At 39.8% G+C, this 19,434-nt stretch overlaps 1 protein-coding gene across 1 annotated transcript in view; it reads right to left on the bottom strand.

Moving 5' to 3' along the window:
- Positions 1-19,434, bottom strand: part of Tnni3k (TNNI3 interacting kinase) — a 265,004-nt gene that overhangs the window by 218,757 nt on the left and 26,813 nt on the right. The window lies entirely within an intron of this gene.

Raw genomic sequence — 19,434 nt, forward strand, 5'->3', positions numbered from 1 at the left:
CCATGTAAAAGGGGAAAGCACAAAGTGTCCAAACATACTACAAAAAGAAGTCGTGCTGGCTGCTGTGATGGACAGGAGGAGGTGATTTCCTAGGATGTCCTTTGAAGCCATTCTCTCAGAGGCAAATTGCAATCCACATACCTCTTAGCTCTGGGGAATGCAGCAGGGGCTGGCCTACTTAGTCCCCAAAGGACTTGCCCTTTGTGCGGCAAAACTGAGTCTGGGATCTGCCTCACGCAAGCATTTCAGCTATAAGCAATTTCTTAAATATCCTTTTCTCTGATATGGGTGGGCTCTAGACCTTTAAGGGATGATCATATTAAATTAAACAAATAAATAAGCAGATGAGCATATCAGACAATTCTCAACATAGGAAATCTCATCAGACATCCTCAGAAAGATTTATCTATAAAAAGAGCTTCAAGGGAGAATGCAGAGATTCTAAATACATCCAAGAGGAATCTTAAATCTGACAACACCTTATTCATTTAATTTCCGAGTATTAAAGGAAACAAATGAAGTGTGAGCAGAAAATAGCAGTGCCTCTTGCTCTAAGATTTGGGTGAAACAAAATGCCTGAAAGATGGAAGACAGTGAGAAGCTATCTGTGAAGATCACGTGAGCAGACGGCTTTGTACATCTGCTTAATTCAACAACGAGACGATTAACTGTAGCTGATGTCATGAATGTTGTTTATGAGACAAAGGAGTACTGTCATCTAGATACTTACATTTAAAGTAAACCTTTTATCTCCATGACAGTGTGTAGGTGTATGCTAAGTTAAAATATCGAACTAATGTATTTTTAATATAAGTTCTCTACTCTTAATATTTTTTTCAAATAATCAAGGAAATCTCAGTTCTGATCCTCAAGAGAAGGGGCTTTGTGTTTGGAGTTGTTAGTCCTCACTCTGTTGGGAGGAATTCTGAGTAGCAGCAGGTAGCAAAGTCCTTACCTACCTGCCTTCTCTGCATGAGACCCGACTGAAGGGGGCTGCCTTGTCTAGTCATGTGATCTCCTCAGAGAACAGCCAACATCTACTGAGTAGTGAAGTCCCACATATAAGCTTGACTGATTTGTTCTGTGTTGGGAAGTCACTCTGAATCCAGTTCTTGCCCTTCCCCCATGCTTCCTTCCTCTCGTTCTTGTTATCCTCAAAGCTTGGTGCATCAAGCTCTCTGGTTCTGAATGAGCTGTGCTGCTAGAACCCAGAAGTCTATAGTACTTCTATATTAACTCATTTCTTAGAGTACCGATTTGCAGTCTGCCTGAGAATCACTGTCAAACCTGACCATTGGACAGCTGCACACCAGGGGTCATTCTCCACCCTCTCTCCAGTGCCCTGGTTCCCATGAAACTGCTGTCTCCAAGACACAGGAGTGGTTATCAGATTTTCTCTCTCAGCTTTTGCTGCATTCCTTACTGTATGATTATAATTAGTATCTTTGCAGGACAGCACCAGCTACGACAACCCAGCAGACTACCAAAGTGATATATCAAACCTAAGAGAAGTAATATACCTTACCCATTTATGAATAATCACTAAGTAAACAGGCTTTCTGGTCACCTTTCCTTCATACCAGCCTGCACAAGACTTCACTAAATGGTTTCCATGAGAGCTAGTTTTGTTTCAGTAGAACAAGGGGGTAAGTGCACGAACATCAGGTGCACACATTTTCAGAGGCCATATGTGGAAACGCTGAGTCTTTCTTTCACTGGTTTCTTTTCACACATGAAGTGACACATGGAATTCACTTTTTCTGAAAGTCCAAGGAAAAGGTGAGAGTATTACGGTGTCATGCCAGAATCATTCTGAGGCCTCACCTCATAAAACACAGTAGATCAGTTCTCTGCAACCAAGTGTCTTTGAGGGACCTGTGACTTACCTATTGATTTGATTATTATCCATTGAAACTTCCGTGTATTACGCTCTCTGTGTGAGTATTTGAAGAGAGGTCTGCTGCTGATATCTCCTCTGTTCCTACCTTGCTTAGAACGACCTGGTTTACCCCTAATCTTCTGTGTCCTATCTTCTTGGTTACACAGGTAAGGAAGAAATGAGCATATATATCTTACAGGTAGTCATAAGCTCAGCAAATTCTTTGTGTACAATGCTGTTAAAATGCACATACATACTTTCTCAGCATGTTTATGCTTCAGAAAGAAAACAGAACCATGTAGATTTAAGCCATCACGGCTCTGGAACCTTAGTCATATTCACTACTTACAACTTCAGAAGAAGTCAGTCTTATTCGTACAGTGTAAGAGACAAAGATGCTTACTTTTGGTGCTAAATCAATGAACTAGCCATTCTGTCAGGGTAGCACAACAACAAAACACAGAATCGGGATTTAGACTTGTATTAATTTGCCTCAGCAGAATGTTGACACTTGTAGCTAGTCATCCTGTGTTATATCTGGTGTCTATGGAACAAACACAAGTGTGAGGAATGTTCTGGCTGGAAATAGAGAGTTCGAGAACTACATTACAGCATGTTCCAGTACACCAGGGCAAGCACAGTCTTTATTGAGGTTTGGGCCTGAAATCCTGGCACTCAAAGTTCCTCCAGGCATTCTCCTGACACACTTTGCCCTCTGTGAAATCACTTCTACCCATCTGTCTGCAGCTCTAATGCAGAAATAGAAGTTCCATAGCTCCACTCTGCCAGCAACAGTAAGTAAACCAAGCTGGTGTCAGGCAGGGGCAGTGTTTAATCTCATAGAAAGCTGAGATTCTGGCCCACCAAGAAACACTTGTTCAATGAGTGTTTAATATGTTTGGAGTTAGTTCCTCACACTCAGAAAAGTCTCATGGTCCACAGTCCCTCTCTGGAAGTTCTTCAGAAATATTGTTTTTCTAACTATGTCCTTGGGTTCCCAATACGTTGCTTAGAGTTCTGCTTCTCATAACTTATGACAAATTCCATTTGTCTTCAAAATTGCTTGGTCAAAAAGATAGTTATACAGTGAAGAAATTCAAAATAGACACAAATGTATAAAATCCTAAGTCAAAATGAGAAAAGTTAGAAAATAAATACGAAGGAAAATAGATGGAATTTTTACTTATATCTTGTCTAATTCTTAGTATATTTACTGTAATGTTAAGATCAGCAAATAATTCCGTTTTCAGTTAATGTGATATAGCAAATCTCCAGTTCCCCCTCCTTCAGCTGATGGACAAGTGTATGGAGAAAGCCCTCTGCTTACCTTCCAATATCCAGTGTCTCCTAGATACCCTAGGGTAAACCTTAGAGCCCAGCCACATAGACCTGCCAATAGTTGCCCTATGCCACAAGGCCTATAAGAATTTGAATATGCTGTTTGCTCCACTTTGAACGTGCCCATATCCAGCAGAGTGACATCATTTTCCCAACTGTAACATGAGGACAATAGAAAAAATAAAGAGATAGTCAATAAAAACTGTTTAGAAAATTCTGGCATATTCGAGAAATAATTTCCCAATAACAGGTGACCTAGTATGTATTATATTTTACTTTACAACAGATGGGGGGAAAGATAATCTGCTGTGAGCAAATCTAACAGAAAATGCCTTTCCAGATTGTCAAAGTCTACTTGATATCCAAGTTTATGAGAGATTGGACTCCTATTAACGACAGGACAAAATAGCAAAGAGAAGCAGAATCATGCTGATATATTAGTAAATCATGTAACTAAAAATAAACCTCCTAGGATAATCATTTTATCATAAAGACGCAAAAAGCAGTTGGCAAGGGCAGGAGACATGGATGTCCCTGCTGTCGGCACACTTCAGCAAGGACTGCTATGTTTACAGTGCAAAGAAATTTGACATGTTTCATTAAGTCCATGATTCAGGAGTGTTTTTTCTCACTATATTTCCTCCTCTGAAGAGCAGAACCTCACTCTGTCTCTTTCCACTTCTGATATAACTCAGAAAGAATAATATCACATCTTAATTTAAAAAGAGTGATGTGGTGTTGAGGTCCAGGCCATCCATCTTTCCGGGGCTGGCAGGTCCCTTTCACCACTTCTCTTATATTCCAAAACACGTTTAAATTAAACACATATCAACAGTAAATCTGTCAATGGCTGCCTTATTTACGACACTGTTAGAAGAAACATTGATGCCCTTTTGTAAACTGGACAGACATGTTCTGATTCCTTCAGAACTGAAATGAAAACAGTTGAAATATGTAATGGACTCTGATTAGTCTCTAAGTTCTATTGTTTTTATGACCTTTGGGGTGGTTTTCTAAAAGTATGCTCGCACTCATAAATACAGGAAAGCATGGTCAACACAGTATTTAGAGAAAGTCCTCTGTTTTTGTGTACCAAACTTGGCAAATACAGAACTACAATATGACTTGAGGATTTGAAGGAAGGAGAAAACTGCATGCAGTATAAGATGGTTTAATCAGATGTCTAGGATCTCACCTAGCCTAGATTTATGATACCTATAAAGTTTACATGGTTTAATCTCTGAAGCTGAAAGAGTAGAAACAATAACACAGCATGCTAAAGTGTTTAGCCACCAGCCTACAATAGTGCAAGCATGCATACAACTGGCCTGCAACAGTGCAAGAATGCACACCATCATCCTGCATTAGTGCTAGCATGCACACCACCAGCCTGCAACAGTTCAAGCATGCACAACACCAGTCTGCAGTAGTACGTGCATGTAAAACACAAACCTGTGGTAGTGCTAGCGTGCACAACACCAGCCAGCAATGTGCAAGCATACACACCACAAGTCTGCATTATTGCCAGCATACACACCACCAGTCTGCAATGGTACACACACACACACACACACACACACACACACACACACACCATCAGCCTATAGTAGTTCAAGCATACACACCACCAGCCTATAGAAGTCCAAGCATGTAGATCACCAGCCTGCAATGTTGCAAGCATGTACATGACAGCCTGAAGCAGTGCAAGCATGCACACCACCAATCTGCAATGGTGCACACACACACACACACACACACACACACACACCATCAGCCTATAGTAGTTCAAGCATGCACACCACCAGTCTGCAGTAGTGGAAGCATGCACATGACAGCCTACTTAGATCAGATATGCACTCACACACAAGGATGTGTAGTTGATGATTCTATCATTCTTATTCTCAATGTTTGAAAGCGATCGGGAAGCCTGTCTCCTAGCACTCCTCATTCCTATCTGTTCTTCCTGACTGACCTTAGTGGCAGCGGGGTTGGGTTCTGCCTTTAGAAGAGGCGTTGCATTGTGGGTTTTTGTGCCTGTTCCACCCCGTGTGCTGGGTGAGTTAGAGACAGGCAGCTCACCTCTTTAGTACATTCAGAATCAGACTGAGACACGACATCATGGAGGATTGAAGCTCTGAGGTCCTCACCTTCCTTGGACCTGACATGAACCTGAATTGGCATGAGGCTCTTGGATGAGTCTGGAATGGGTAAGTATATTTCCCCTGGAGAGTAATTTATAGTTAAACAGCAGACAATAGAGACTTTTAAAATATGGTAACAACTTGTTTGACACCACTGAGAAGCAGAGAAAATTTCTCCTCCCTTTGAAATCAGGTAGTTTTGATTGCCTTGATTAATAGAGTTCAGAGGGGGTGTTTTGTAGCTCTTGAGGTCATAAAAGGCCATGAAACTTCTAACTTATTTATTGAAATAGAAACACTTGTAGCCCCTTGGCACTTCATAAGAAATATGACTACACTGGCTTGTTGTGAGAAAATCCAATCCAAAATAAATGAAAGTAATATATTGAAAACATTCTGCACCCCATGCCTAGTGTAGTATTGTTCACAATAGTTAATATATGAAGCAACCTAGCTGTCCATCCACAGATGAATAAAGATATGGATAAAGATCAGTACATATGGTGATATCAGTAAATATGGTGATATTTTATTTGTATTAAAATGTTATTAAAATGTTATTTGTATGTTAATAAATAAAGTTGCCCGGGGGTCAGAGCTATTAGCAAGCCATAGGAAAGCAGGGCAGTGGTGGCGTACACTTGTAATCCCAGCACTTGGTATGCAGAGCTGGGTAAGTCTCTGTGTGTTCAGGGATACAGCCATTATTGGACACACATGCCTTTAATCTCAATACCAAGCAAGGAAAACCTGGAGGCCTATACAGACAGGCCGTGACGAGGCGGTCATGTGGTTGGGTTTACAACCAATGAGAAGGCAGAACAGGAACACTATATAAAGACATTAACACAGGGGTAGTGAGTTCGGAGAGGTAGGACCACTGCAGGAGGAAGGGTAAGGTTTTGGCTCTTAGCTCTGACCTCTTGGCTTTCTTCTTTGCATTGGTTCTGTGTTTCTTATTTGATAAGAAGGTTGGTTGCATCTACACATAGATAAAGGTAATCACACACACACACACACACACACACACACACACACACACACACACACACACAGTGGGTCTAGAAGCCCAGCATCAAGGCGCCTACATGGTCAGGCTCTGGTAAGGATCTTCTTCATGCACCATGATGATTCCTTCATGATGACTCCCTCTCCAAACACTATCAAGTTAAGGAGCTGGGTTCCCATATAGGACTGTGGGAAACATCTGTGGCAGTGCATTCAGCTGCCACACGCTGAGTGCAGGTGAGTTGCCCAGCTTGTGGCATTGAGGTCCCAGGGATTTGATACCCCCTTCTGGCCTGTGTGGGCACTGCAAGCACTTGGTGCATATGCAAACATACTGGCAAACATTCGTATACATAAAAAAAATTTAAAATCTGTTGGTACAAAATGTCATTTTTCTAACAAGAACAGAAAGTGTATGTTTAGCATATGTGCACACAAGGAAATAATTTTAAAGCATTTTATTTATTTTTATTTTGTATGTATGAGCGTGCATATATGTGCATTATGTGTGTATTTTGTGCCCATGGAAGCTGACAAGGGTGTCAGACCCTGCAATGTGGGTGCTGGGAACCAACATGAGGTCTTTTGCAAGAGCAGCAAGTGTTCTTAAGCACTAAGCCATCTCTGAAGCTCCAGAGAGAAAATATTTAAGGGTGTATTAGAGGAAATTCTTCGGGCAGACACAAAATGATTCCAAAGAATCATAGAGACATAAGAACAAACAGAAAATATTGAGTACACATTTAACCAAAAGAACATTGACTATACTTGAAAATAGTAATAACTTGAAGCATTTTAAATTCCTAAAGAATTAAAATATAATAAATTTTAAAAGTAAGAAATTACAAATAATATGCACAAAATGCAAGAGATGAAACTTAATTAAAAAAAAAAACACGGAAATGTGGGAACAAAAGCATCAAATGGAAATGTCTACCATGTCATGACCCTGCTGGGAGAAAAAGGAGACTTTCAGGCAAGGGGTACTAGCAATAAAAACGACCATTTTATAATGACTAAGAGCTAACATCACTGGAAAGACACAGCAATTCTGTAATATATCGTGTACACCTCATTAACGTGAGCCGCAAAATAGAAACAAAGCACTGAGAACCCAAGGGGAACATGGACATCCAGTCCCACAGTGGGAGGGCCTAAGCATTGCCTCTTAACGGATGAGAGAAATGCGTGGAACAGTACTTGGTCAACACATTCAGCAAATTGGGCATTGGTGGCAAGTGCAGAACTATGGCGGGACACCTGCCAAACTGACCATATGCTGAGTCCAGACGCAAGCCATTCTGAAGTTCTAATTCAAGCTGAAATCTCTGACCATAGAGGAGTCACGTTAGAAGTCAGTTGTATAAAAAAAAAAAATATATATATATATATATATATATATATAGCAACTCCCAAACTGTTTGGTATTGAAGCAGTACAAAGTACAGGATCCAATGACAAAGAAATTACAGGGAAACCAGAAACTGTTCCATTGTGAGTGTGAGGATTCATCCAAGCTGCGGTGACAGCACCAGCAGCATGTGTGGAGATGCCCACAGAGGCCAGAGGAGGTTATCAGATCATCCAAGAACTAGAGTTTTACAAGAGGTTGTGGATTGACTGATGTGAGTGCTGGGCACCGAAATCAGGTCTCTCCTCCGGAAAAGCAGCAAGTGCTCTTAACTACTGGGCCATCTCTCTGACTCCCTCCTTTCTTAATGACTGCCATTTGGACTGGGGTGAGATAGGCTCTCAATGTCTAAATTTGCATTTCTCTGATGAATAAGGACATTGAGCACTGTTTTATGTGTTTATTGGTGTTTGTATTTCATCTCTTGAGAACCGTTTGTTTTATTAGTGCATTTATCGACAGGATTGCTTGGTTTCTTAAGGTTTAAGTTCTTTGAATGGGCTAGATATTAGTCCTCTGTCAGATGTGTAGCTAGGTAGCAAAGTTATTCTCTTGCCCCGTAGGCTGCCCTTTCCCTCTGCAACTTCCTTTGTTGCACAGAAACTTTTTAATTTTATGTAATCCCATCTGTCAATTGTTGGTTTTATTTCCTAAAGTATTATATTCCTTGCCTACTCCTGTGCCTTGAAGTGTTTTTCTTGAGCATGTTTAGAGTTCCTGGACTTAAATTAAAGTCTTTCATCAATTTTGAATCACTTTTTCGTTTAGGATGAGAGAGATAAGGCTTCATTTCATCCTGTACATGTGGAAATCTGTTTTGTCAGCACTATTTGTTAGAAGGGGCCTTTTCTCCCACGGCATTTAAGACAACTTTGTCACAAGTCAGATGTCTGCAGCTATATGAGCTGAACTCGGAGTGTCCTCTCTTCACGTGGCTGTTCTTACACCTGTGGCCTGCTGGTTTTGTTACTCGGACTGTAATGCTACTTGAGACCAGTGTAGAAAACCTCTAGCAATTCTTGTTTCCTTGGGATCACATTGGCTAACACGTATTGATTCATGTGGAGGGAGGGGCTAAAAGAAGAAAAGAATGCAACCTTTACTGAAGACTGATGGAATTGTTAGATTTTTGTCTGATTTAGTTAACTAAGCATTTTAAGTCTTTCTGACCTTACTTCACATTTAATTAAATAGATTCCAGTACCAGTGTCTTAATAACGTCTACATTAAAATGTCGCCATCATTGATTCCAGAGTCAGAAGTCTAACACATCAGCAAGATAAGTGTAAAATGACAAACTGAGTCAGGTAAAAACTGTACCATGAACATACCCCTGAGTCTCTTGTGTATCAGGTGCTCAGAGTGCTCAGCCTGTTCTGGATGGCTACTCTGCCTGGCACGTGAGAAGGTCTTACTTTCTGGCAATGCCTAGAAAAGTTTAAAGGCATTACCTGGGGGAAAACGAGACATCAAACTGAAAAGAAAATCTGGGGGCTTTCACTACAACCTTTTATAATCTCAGAACTGTGCTTTAGATTTCAGAAGGCCGAGTTATTATGGTGTACCCTCTTCTCTCTAAAGCAGTGACTCTTCCTTGCTGGAACAACACATTTACGCCCTTCCCAGTATCATTAATCTGAAGGTTATGTATTTAGTTGAGCAACTTATTCATTGAAAAGATATAAAGTTTGAAGATAGACCAGATTGACTAAATGTTGTTCTGTAAGTGTGGGGTCATTGAAGAATGGAATATGTATAAATAATCTCATGATCTTTATCTCCTCTGACAGTTTATAATGGATACCAGGCTGCTAGTGAGGAGGCTGCATGGCAGAACAGATTTTATGCCAGGGAGAATGATTCTCATGTTAAACTAGAGACAACATTATTGATTAGAGTGGAGGTGAGAAAAGTTTGGTCAAGTCACAGAGAGATGTGTGCAGACCTACAAGATGAACGATGCTCCCCACAGTGTAGCAGACTTGTGACTGTCAGGTCATCAATTCAAACCCAGTTACTCTGTCTTTCTAGGGGAAAAATCTCTCATCAGATGATGTCAAGTTTCCTCCTATTTTAAACAGGTCAAAAGTATGTTAGAGGAGGGGAGGAAAATGGGGTAGATTTTAAACAGACAATTTCAGGGCATCCTTGGGCCATACTTCAAAACTTCAGAAGTCTCTACAAAGTCAATTGTAAAAATTGGATTTTCTAGGCCCCTTTTCTACTTCTTTACCCCAAAGATATCCACTTAACTATTTGACTACTTCTTTGAGGGCTTATATTCAATATTCACATATATATGAATTCATATTATATATGAAAACAATATATGGAATTATTCAAAAATGTATTGCTGTGTTCTTCTTAAAAACATGCTAGGTGCTAGATGATGCCATGAGCTTCCCTCTGGCTTCTCCTACCACTCACATACACCTTTTTGCTGTCTTGAGGAACATAAATTCTTGTTAAAAATAGTTTATGGCTTTATTATGGTGTAGTAACAATCAAAATGTAACTATTATGTTCAGTGTGATATAATGACATTGTAATTGAGCTAATTTACATACTTGTCATAAGTTTCACATATTTATTGGTCATCTATATTTCTTCTTTTAAAAATAACTATTTGAATGTTTGACTTATTTTTAAATTGGTATATTTATAGGCTCTTTAAGGAGTTGATTGAGTTCCTTATGAATTTTGGCTATTAGCCTCTAGCTTCCCATCAGGTACATGGCTAGCAAATATCTTCTTCTGTGACAAAGAATTTCTTTCTCTTGACTGTTTTAATTAGGTGTGATTTCATTTTCTAATTTTGATTCTGTTCTCTCTACATTGAGAATATATCAAAAGCATAACATAAAGATTTTAACTAGGTGTTCTTCTAGTAATTTTTCAGTTCTTGATCTTAAAGTTTAAGTCTAGTCTATTTTGAGTTGATTTTTACTATTTGTGTGCATGCTTTGTTTTGTTTTTGTTGTTGTTGTTTTGTCATTCAGGACAAGGTTTCTCTGCGTAGTGCTGGCTGTCCTAAAACTGGCCCTGTAGACCAGGTTGGCCTCCAACTCAGAGATTCACCTGCCTCTGTCTCCAAAGTGCTGGCAAAAAGAGCATCTGTCACCCAGTTCTTTCTTTTTTGATTAGATTTGTTATATTATTTTTAACTTGTGTAGGTGGTGTGTCTGTATTCTGGTATGTGCACAGGAGTGCAGGTGCCTGCAGAGCCAGAGATGCTGTATTCCCTGGGGCTGGAGTTTACATGGCTATGAGCCTCCACCTGATGTGGTGATGAAGATGAAGCTTGTTTCTGGAAGATGCTTTCAGCCACTGAGCCGCCTCTCCAGCCCCCATGTCGGGTGTTTCTGAGGGTCCAGTCCTATCCTTCCACATGTAGATAGACAGTTTCCTTAATACCGTATATTGACGGGCAGCCTTCCCCTGTGTGTGTGGAACCTGTGTAGAGGCAGTGCTGTCTTTGGCGGCTCCTCACAGGTGAAATGTTCTTTCCTGCTGGTGCATTTGATTTCTGAGAGTTTGGTCTTAAATTATCTGAGTTAGCAGCTCTTCCTGTTTAATATGCTTTTTTTTTTTTTTGATAGGAATTCTCTTTTTCCTTTCCAGACTAGGAAGTTTCCTGCCATTATTCCTGTAAATAGGCTGTTTTTCTCTCTCTTGGACTTCTGCTATGCGTGTCTGGGTGTACACATAGCACTGTTTAAGAACTGTAGATTTTCTTCTCTTTTCCATTCTTTTTTTCTTTTTTTCCCTCTGACTAGGTGCTTCCAAATGACTTGACTGAACTTGAAGAGTCTTTCACCTCAGCTGCTGAAGCTCTCTGCGAAGTTGCTTGATTCAGTCACTGCGTTCCATGAGTTCTTTTATTTCTATTTGGCTCTTGGAATGAGTTTCTGGGATGAACATTTTGTACTTTGAGTTTAGTTTTGCTTCACTGTTCTGTTTGGTTGTTCAACCCTCTTCTTATGTGACTCTCAGCTTCATTAAGGTGATTATTTTGAGGTCCTTATCAGGGAGTGTGTAGATATTCATTTCTTTAGTGTCTGGTATGGAGATTTTATCTTGTTGCTTTTCTAGCATCACAGTCTGTGACCATCTGTGGTCCCTGTGACTTCATGTTGATACTTGTACATTTGTACACAGAGCATCTCTTCTAGGATTTAAGATTGATTTACATGTGTGAAGTCCTTTACCAGTCAGTCTGCCCAAGGATTCTAGGATGGCCAGCTCTCTGGTTAGATCACAAAGGGTACTTCTGCTAGTCTTTAGACAGGCATGCTGCATCTGAGGTCAGTAGATAGACAGACTTGGTGCCTGGGCTCCCAAGTGTCCATATTGTGTCTTCTTCCTAGGGCCAGATCTGAAATTCAAGTCAACTGGTGTAGAATTAGACCTTGAGTTTCCATGAGCAGTCCTGGTATCCTGATCTATAATAGGGTAAGGGATGTTAGAATTTGGATCTCCAAAAGCCAGCCTGGAATTTTGGCTTACAATATTTGACCTACAACTTCAGTTAGTTTAGAAGTTTAGTATGTAGGCTCAACTTGGAAATTCAGCCAATAGAGACATCTTGGCTTTAGGTTTGGACTAAAATATGTATTGTTAGGAGTAGGACTAGAAACCATGCCAATGATGGAGCTTCAGTCTTTGAAGCTTCATCTGCCCCTTGGATTTGAGCCTAAAGTTTGGAGAAGACAGCCTGGCACCAGGGCAGGATGAGAACCTGGGACCACAGGGGCTTGCCAGACCACTAGGTCACTGAGGTCTATTGTGAAGAGGATGTTCCATCCATATTCCACTTCTACATAGAGTGTCTCTCTCCTATGTTGTACTAACTGTGACTGGGCTTTGGGGTGGGATAATTCTCTCCACTCTATGAAATTGTCTCCCTAACTTCTTCACCATACTTTCCTTTATTGCGACACTCCACTCTGATGTGATAACAGCTCTCCTGGAGTTCTAAGATTTTGAGAAGGTATTTTCTGATATGAATGGTTGTTCAAATTGATATTTGTGTGAGGGAACGAGCATATGGAATTGCAATTGTTCCATCCTGAATGTCACTTGAGTATTTTCTTTGTACACGCTGTGATATTCACTTGCATTTTGTGTTTTTTAAAAGATTAATATGTATGAAGGCATTTATGAAAATTGCTTATGATTTTATACACTCCTTTCTTCATGAACAGTGTCATTATAATCCATCTCTTGTGCCTTTAAGGAAGAGACAACTAATTTTCCCCATCCTGTATAATTTCTGAAACACTTCAGTAATCATAAGTTTAGTCACTTAGCAAACACTTATTAAAAATCTACTGCAGAGCTAGACATAGTAGTGCATGCCTATAATCGCAGTACCCAGGAGGCTGAGTTAGGAAGATCATGAGTTCAAAGCTGGCCTCAGCTACCTAGCATAGCCCCTGTTTCAGAGCAGAAAAACAAACAAACAAAACAATCTAATATATACAAAAGCATATTCCAAGGACCTGTGAAGTTTATGAAGATTTTTTTAAACATACCATTCACATACTCAAAAATATATGTAATAAAGGACCAAATCAAGCATGCTTCTGAGACAGGTGGACTTAAATGCTGTGCAGAAAGGTATCTAAAATGCTCTGGTTGATTAGAAGACAGAGATACTTCAGGCTAGAGGGACTCAGCAGTGTGATAAAAATATCTTTTTTCTAGGCTTTGAGGATTCTTAGAAGGCACAACATAAAGAGACTACAGTATGATAAAAAGCAGGGAACATTAAAATGGGAAGAGTTAATTTCATTCATAGCAAGTCTTGCAAAATAAATAATATGATGGCTCTTAGCTACAAAGGAAGAGGAGGTGGGTCATCTAGCCAATGTGCTGGATTGGCAAGGTTTTGTCAGTCAAGAAAGATTCTTTCCTAATGTCTTGCCTGCTTGAACCTAAAAGATTTCAGGAGGTTTTAGGATTAAGTGGAATGTAAGCATTCTGATATACCAGAACATTGTAGAAGAATTGTATCATTGTGAATACAGAGAAAATGAGCACTCAGGAAAGTTCTGGACAATGTTTCCAGTTATTACCTTTTTTTTTTTTTGCTAAATTTCCCAAAATTTCCCAGATAGCTCTATGTATATCTTTTCAGAGAGGACTTACATTAGTGAATTAAAGTGTGTAAATATAATAATTATTGCACTGCTTGGTTTGGAGCTAAGAGAGTTAGAATCCAGTGATCTTGAGTACATAGGGAAAAAGAAAAGGTATCAACATTTTATATGCTACAAAGTTCCCACTGAGCTGCTTTTCAGGGTAGCTCCAGAAGGATTTGCGAACCCCCAGAAGTGAGAGCCTGCATGTTTTATGGTTGACTGATACACAATTGTGCAAGAACAAATAGGAAGTAGAGGTAACACATGCTTTTGAGGAACACCTTAGAAGAGAAGCCATGAGAGATAATTGTGGAGAGACTGCCATGATGCTCTAGACTCTTCCCTCATCAGTCTCAGTCTCAGAGCTTTTCTGAAGGCTGTCAAGACATTGACCCAGAGTGAGCTATGGATAACAAGTCACATGGTGTTCTTAAGAGGTCCAAATGCTTCATCACTGATTCCCTGGAAACCCCGCCCCCCCAGAATCAGTCATTCTTCATAGGAGGGAGATAGATCTCACTGTCTACTACAGCATTCAAAGGTCTGGTAGAGAATATTGATCTTTTCACTGCTTCATGATCAACAAGGATTATTTCCACTTTGCTGATATATCACATACTGTGTGAGTATGTGTACATATGTGTGCATATCTGTGTATGTATGTACATAGGTATATGTGCGGGTGCATGTGTATGTTGGTGTGCATATAGATGTGTATAAGTACATGTGCACATGTATATGTTTGTGTTCATATGTGTGCATGCATGTATATATGTGTCTACATGTGTGTATGTATATGTGTATGTGTGATATGTTTGTTTGTAGGATGTATAGAAGACTGAGAGTATGAATCAATCTTCACACCTAGAAAATTGGGAGAGAAGCAGATTTTCACAAAACATTACCTGGTTACAAAGGATGTCTCATTTTGGGTTGATTTGATTAGCAATAATCTTTGAATCTAATTTCTCAGGTAATGCTTCTTTCGTCACTTTCCAGGGTAGCAAGCTGATTATGATCTCATTTACATTTTTATTAGCCCATAAAGCTTTGCTGGCATGTATCCTTCTATCTTACGCCCAAAGCAATACTTACCGTCTAATAGTAGCTAATGCAGGCTATGTCAAAGGTCTTGGTGAACGCTAAGGCTCTCTTAATTCATGTCTTACAAATCTTACATGCTTGAAGCTTTGCCTGTAAGACTGTAAAATAAGCTGATTATGAAGAATAACCTATTATCCTATCTTAGTCTCCAGATCGAAAGCCTAGACAGCAAGACACGGCCTCTACTTTTAATAAAAGAAGATGCTGCAGCATGGGACACAAGAATTGGGAGCACAAACTCTCTGCTTTAACTTAAGAGAAAACTACTTTTGAATACCACAGAAGATGTAATGTTCCTCAGTTGTGTTTTTGCTATTTAAGACTGTATGTTTGTTCAGTAAAGGTTCAGCTTCGTGAACTAACCACATGACACAGTGGATGTCAGCTTTGTCATCAGGGAGTGATGGCTTAAAGCACACATGGAAATATGTACAACTAATTCTGGCTTATGGGAATTAGATCACTGATGAGATTCACTGGTGTGATATTTAAGCAATAACTTGTATGCTGGATTAAGGTTCACTGCCCACATTGGTCTCTATCTGAATTATTATGGTCTGGAGGGCTCAAATTTCATGGAAAAATTTAAGATTTATTTCTTGATATGAAAAATTTCGAACTCTTGTTAAAATACCCATGTGGGATGTATTCTGGAATTTGCCAGGGGTAATTGCGGGGGGCTGAGCTGTGGTTACTTCAAACTTGTGTCTTGAAGCCCTACCTCTCACACTCTAAAATGGGACTTACTTAGAAATTGTATCTTAAACAAGTGATTGAGTTAAAACGTGATTACTAAGTGAGCTCTGATCCACTGACTATTGTCTTAGGAAATGAGAAAACAGGGACAGAGATAGAAGTCACAGAGGCAAATGTGGAGACATGACCATAACAACAGTGAGAAAGTCCCCACCTGCAGACCAAGGAATAGGTCATGAGAAAAACAAACTTTCCTACCCCATGGTTTGGCAATTAAAGGTACTCTTCCCAATATTCATTCAGTCAGATGTCTCTTTTTAATCTCACTGATCCTAATAAATTCTAGGGCAATATCTCATAAATATGAATGTTTGAGAGAACCCAGGGTGGGAGGGTCAGTAAGATGAATTGGCAGATGAAGACTATAGGTCTTACTTCCAGAGGGATGAACATGTTCTGAAATTAGATTGTCAAGACATCTATCCAGCTCCATGACCATGCTAAAGCAACATTGACTTGTGCAGTAGGGTTTTGTACAACAGAGGTGTTAAATCTGTAATGCATAATCAGAAATGTATCACAGTCTTACAGAGACGCCAGACACCATTGTGCCTTTATTGTGAAGATTCAGATCTACATAAACAGAATGCTTTCCTGACATGGGTTGAGCTTCCATCTATCATGCTCCAAGCTTGCATTTCTGTCATGTGAGATGACAGAGCCATTCTTGGACTGAGAAAAGGGTAGCTAGCCTCCATGAGGACTTTAACAATTACTAATTTTATCATCTAAAATGACTTGCTGGGTTCCCCTGTGTTTTTGGTTTTCTGTTTGTTTTGCCTGATAAAAATGAAGAGAAAGCCCCAAAGGAGGCTTAAGTCTGTATATTTGATATAAAGTTACTACTGAAATGTCTTAGGTTGTGGCTCAAGAGGGACACTGAGGCAGAATGTCTTTAGTGTAAGAAACTTATTGGTTATTTATTGTGTATTAACACAGATTTCTGTGTTAATAGAGCATAGTAGGGGCTCAGAAGAGAGTTCAGTCCCATGAGATAAAGTAGGGGTTCCTTATTATGGGTCTCAGAATGGGGAAATTTTCATAGCACTGTTTACAGTTAGCCTTTCTCTGATTCCTGGGTGGCAGATGAGTCTGGGAGCCAGGGCCAGTAAACTTCCATTGAAGAAGTGAGCATTAGTGTGCTTGCTGCTCTTCTGGGATGAGGGCACCTATTAGAAGGTTGTAGTTGATTCTCAGACTAGGTGCCTGTGGAAGTCTTGCCATTTCTCCCACAGCTGTGGAAGAGAGAGAAAGAGGTGGCAGCAGCTGGGTGTAGCCCCATCAGCCTCCAGCTCGAACCCAATAGCTATCCCTTCAATGTGTTAATTTTTAATTGTTTTGTTTTATTATTTGTTCACAAGATACTGGAGGCAGATATGATCCTATTACACTATCAATTCATCAGCAAAAAGGAGAACATGTGAGCAAGATGGAGAGACAGAAGAAACAAATGTACATGACAACTTAAGTTTTCTCTTGTCTGTACCTCTGGGGAGAAGACTAATGCCATTGAAAGAGAAGTAATGTGGAGAACACTGGGAGCTTTTTGATAAACAAAACTCTCTACCAAAACCCTGAGATGATTTAGTTAAGAGTGGGTTGAAAACCATTAACTACATTTTCTTGAAATTCCAAAATAACTAGAAGCGCTTTGAGCCATGCTTGGATGAGTGTTTACAAGCTGAAAAGGAGAACTGGCAGGACAGTGTAGACAAATTTCTAAACGACCTTATTAAATAAAAAACACAGAGCCAAATATAGGAGTGAAAGCCTTAGAGATCAGAGAAACAGTGATAGCTACCAACCTCACCTCTCCAGTATGGGGTCAACAATGGCCTTTAACAACAGAGAAACTCCAGGCTTTAGAAGAGCTGGTATAAGAGCAGTTAAATGCTCAGCATATTGAAGAATCAACCAGCTCTTGGAATTCTTCTGTATTTGTTATTAAAAAGAAATCAGGTAAATGGAGAATGGCAACAGACCTAAAAGCAATTAACAAAGTAGTTCAGCCAATGGGCTCTCTACAATCTGGAATTCCTTTGCCTACTCTGCCACCATTTTCTGGCCTCTATGGCTGTTCTGTTCTCTGACCCCAGATAAGTTTATTAGGGTGTACAATATATTGGGGAACACAATATCACCACAGGACAGAATATCTTCAATGTGAATGTGATGCCCTTACCTTCCCAGGGTCTCTCCAGACCTATGCCTATCTTTGAAAAATAAATCCCCCACCCTCCACATCGTATATGGGGTCTTGGCTGCTGTCTTGTTTTCCTTTGCTGTTGGAAAGTAACCTACTGCTACTGGTGACTGATTAGCCTACTGGTAGATGCAGAAAGAACTGCAGGGAAAATAGTTTGACAATGTTCTACAGAGCTAAATGATTAGGAACAGAGCACTGTGTGTGTGTGTGTGTGTGTGTGTGTGTGTGTGTGTGTGTGTGTGTGAATGCATTATATCTTACTGAGTCCTTGCCATCAGACAGTAAGGACCAAGTAAACTTCTCTTTGATTTAGTCAATGATGCTTTAATTGTTGGTGTAGTGATTCCTGAACTTTATTTGTGGCTATGTGAACACATTTTCTTTGTGTTTTGTGAAGATAAGTCCTGCTTCAGTAATAAGTATGAGTCACTGTGGAATACTGTCCCATTATTTATAAAATTGTGTCTTTGAATTTGGATTATGTGAATGAAAATTCCTGAAAAGAAGCTCTGTCCAGCTGTGTCCAAAACACTCCTGGAAGGAGTCTGTGTTTGCAGAGAGTGATGGAACAATTGGAATTTCAGTTCTGTGGAGAGGTTGGAATTTTGCATCTTCAGAGTGTAATTACCTTATCTTGGGCTAGTGTTAGCCTTCTAGAAGGTTGTTCCTTGCCCCACTCTGCACGAACATCTATTAATAATGAATAAAACCCTTTTGGAAGCTATTAACTCTGCAGAACACTAAGAATGTTGTCAGATGGTATCTTGGACTTATAGAATTGCTCCCCCAATGTCAGTGTGCGTGTGTCTCTGGTGTACCCACCAATGTATTTTAAACTTGACTTGATCTATGAATTTCTAAAAACTTCATGAAGCTGCTTCTATTTTGGAATGTGGAATTTGGGGTAGCTTAAATGTGTGTTCCCAGGCCACCATCACTCAAAATGGCTCCAAAATAAATTGTTTCTTATTCCCCTTAAGATGAGAGCGGTGCTTTGACAGTGACCAGGTGGAATCCTGCCTTGTTAATTTCTTCATTATCTGAATGCCCTACACAGTGGTCATCATTCAACTTTCCAATCCTTAGTTTCTTCATTGTATGAGCTGAGATTAATATTAGCTATTCTCAGAGGACACCAAACAGCACATTACAGCAGCAACAGAGAAATAGCAAACCTAAGCCATTCTCTTCTATTTTCCATGCTCACAAGATTGTGTGATGTATGTCCGTGCCCATACCCCAAGAGAAGAGGGTTCAGTGCATGTTTATTGATTATTTGGGCCTTGTATAAATCAATATATGCATATGAATTGATAGATGGATTAATCAGTGAAACATTGGAGCCATAGACAACCGATATTTCCCTCCCTTTTACAGCATAGTAAATTCAATCTGAGCCTCAGCTTGCAATCCACATGTCTGAGAACCTGCAGCCTCTGCAGTCTTCC

This window comes from Peromyscus eremicus, chromosome 6 (genome assembly GCF_949786415.1).
Source record: "Peromyscus eremicus chromosome 6, PerEre_H2_v1, whole genome shotgun sequence".
Lineage (NCBI taxonomy): Eukaryota > Metazoa > Chordata > Mammalia > Rodentia > Cricetidae > Peromyscus > Peromyscus eremicus.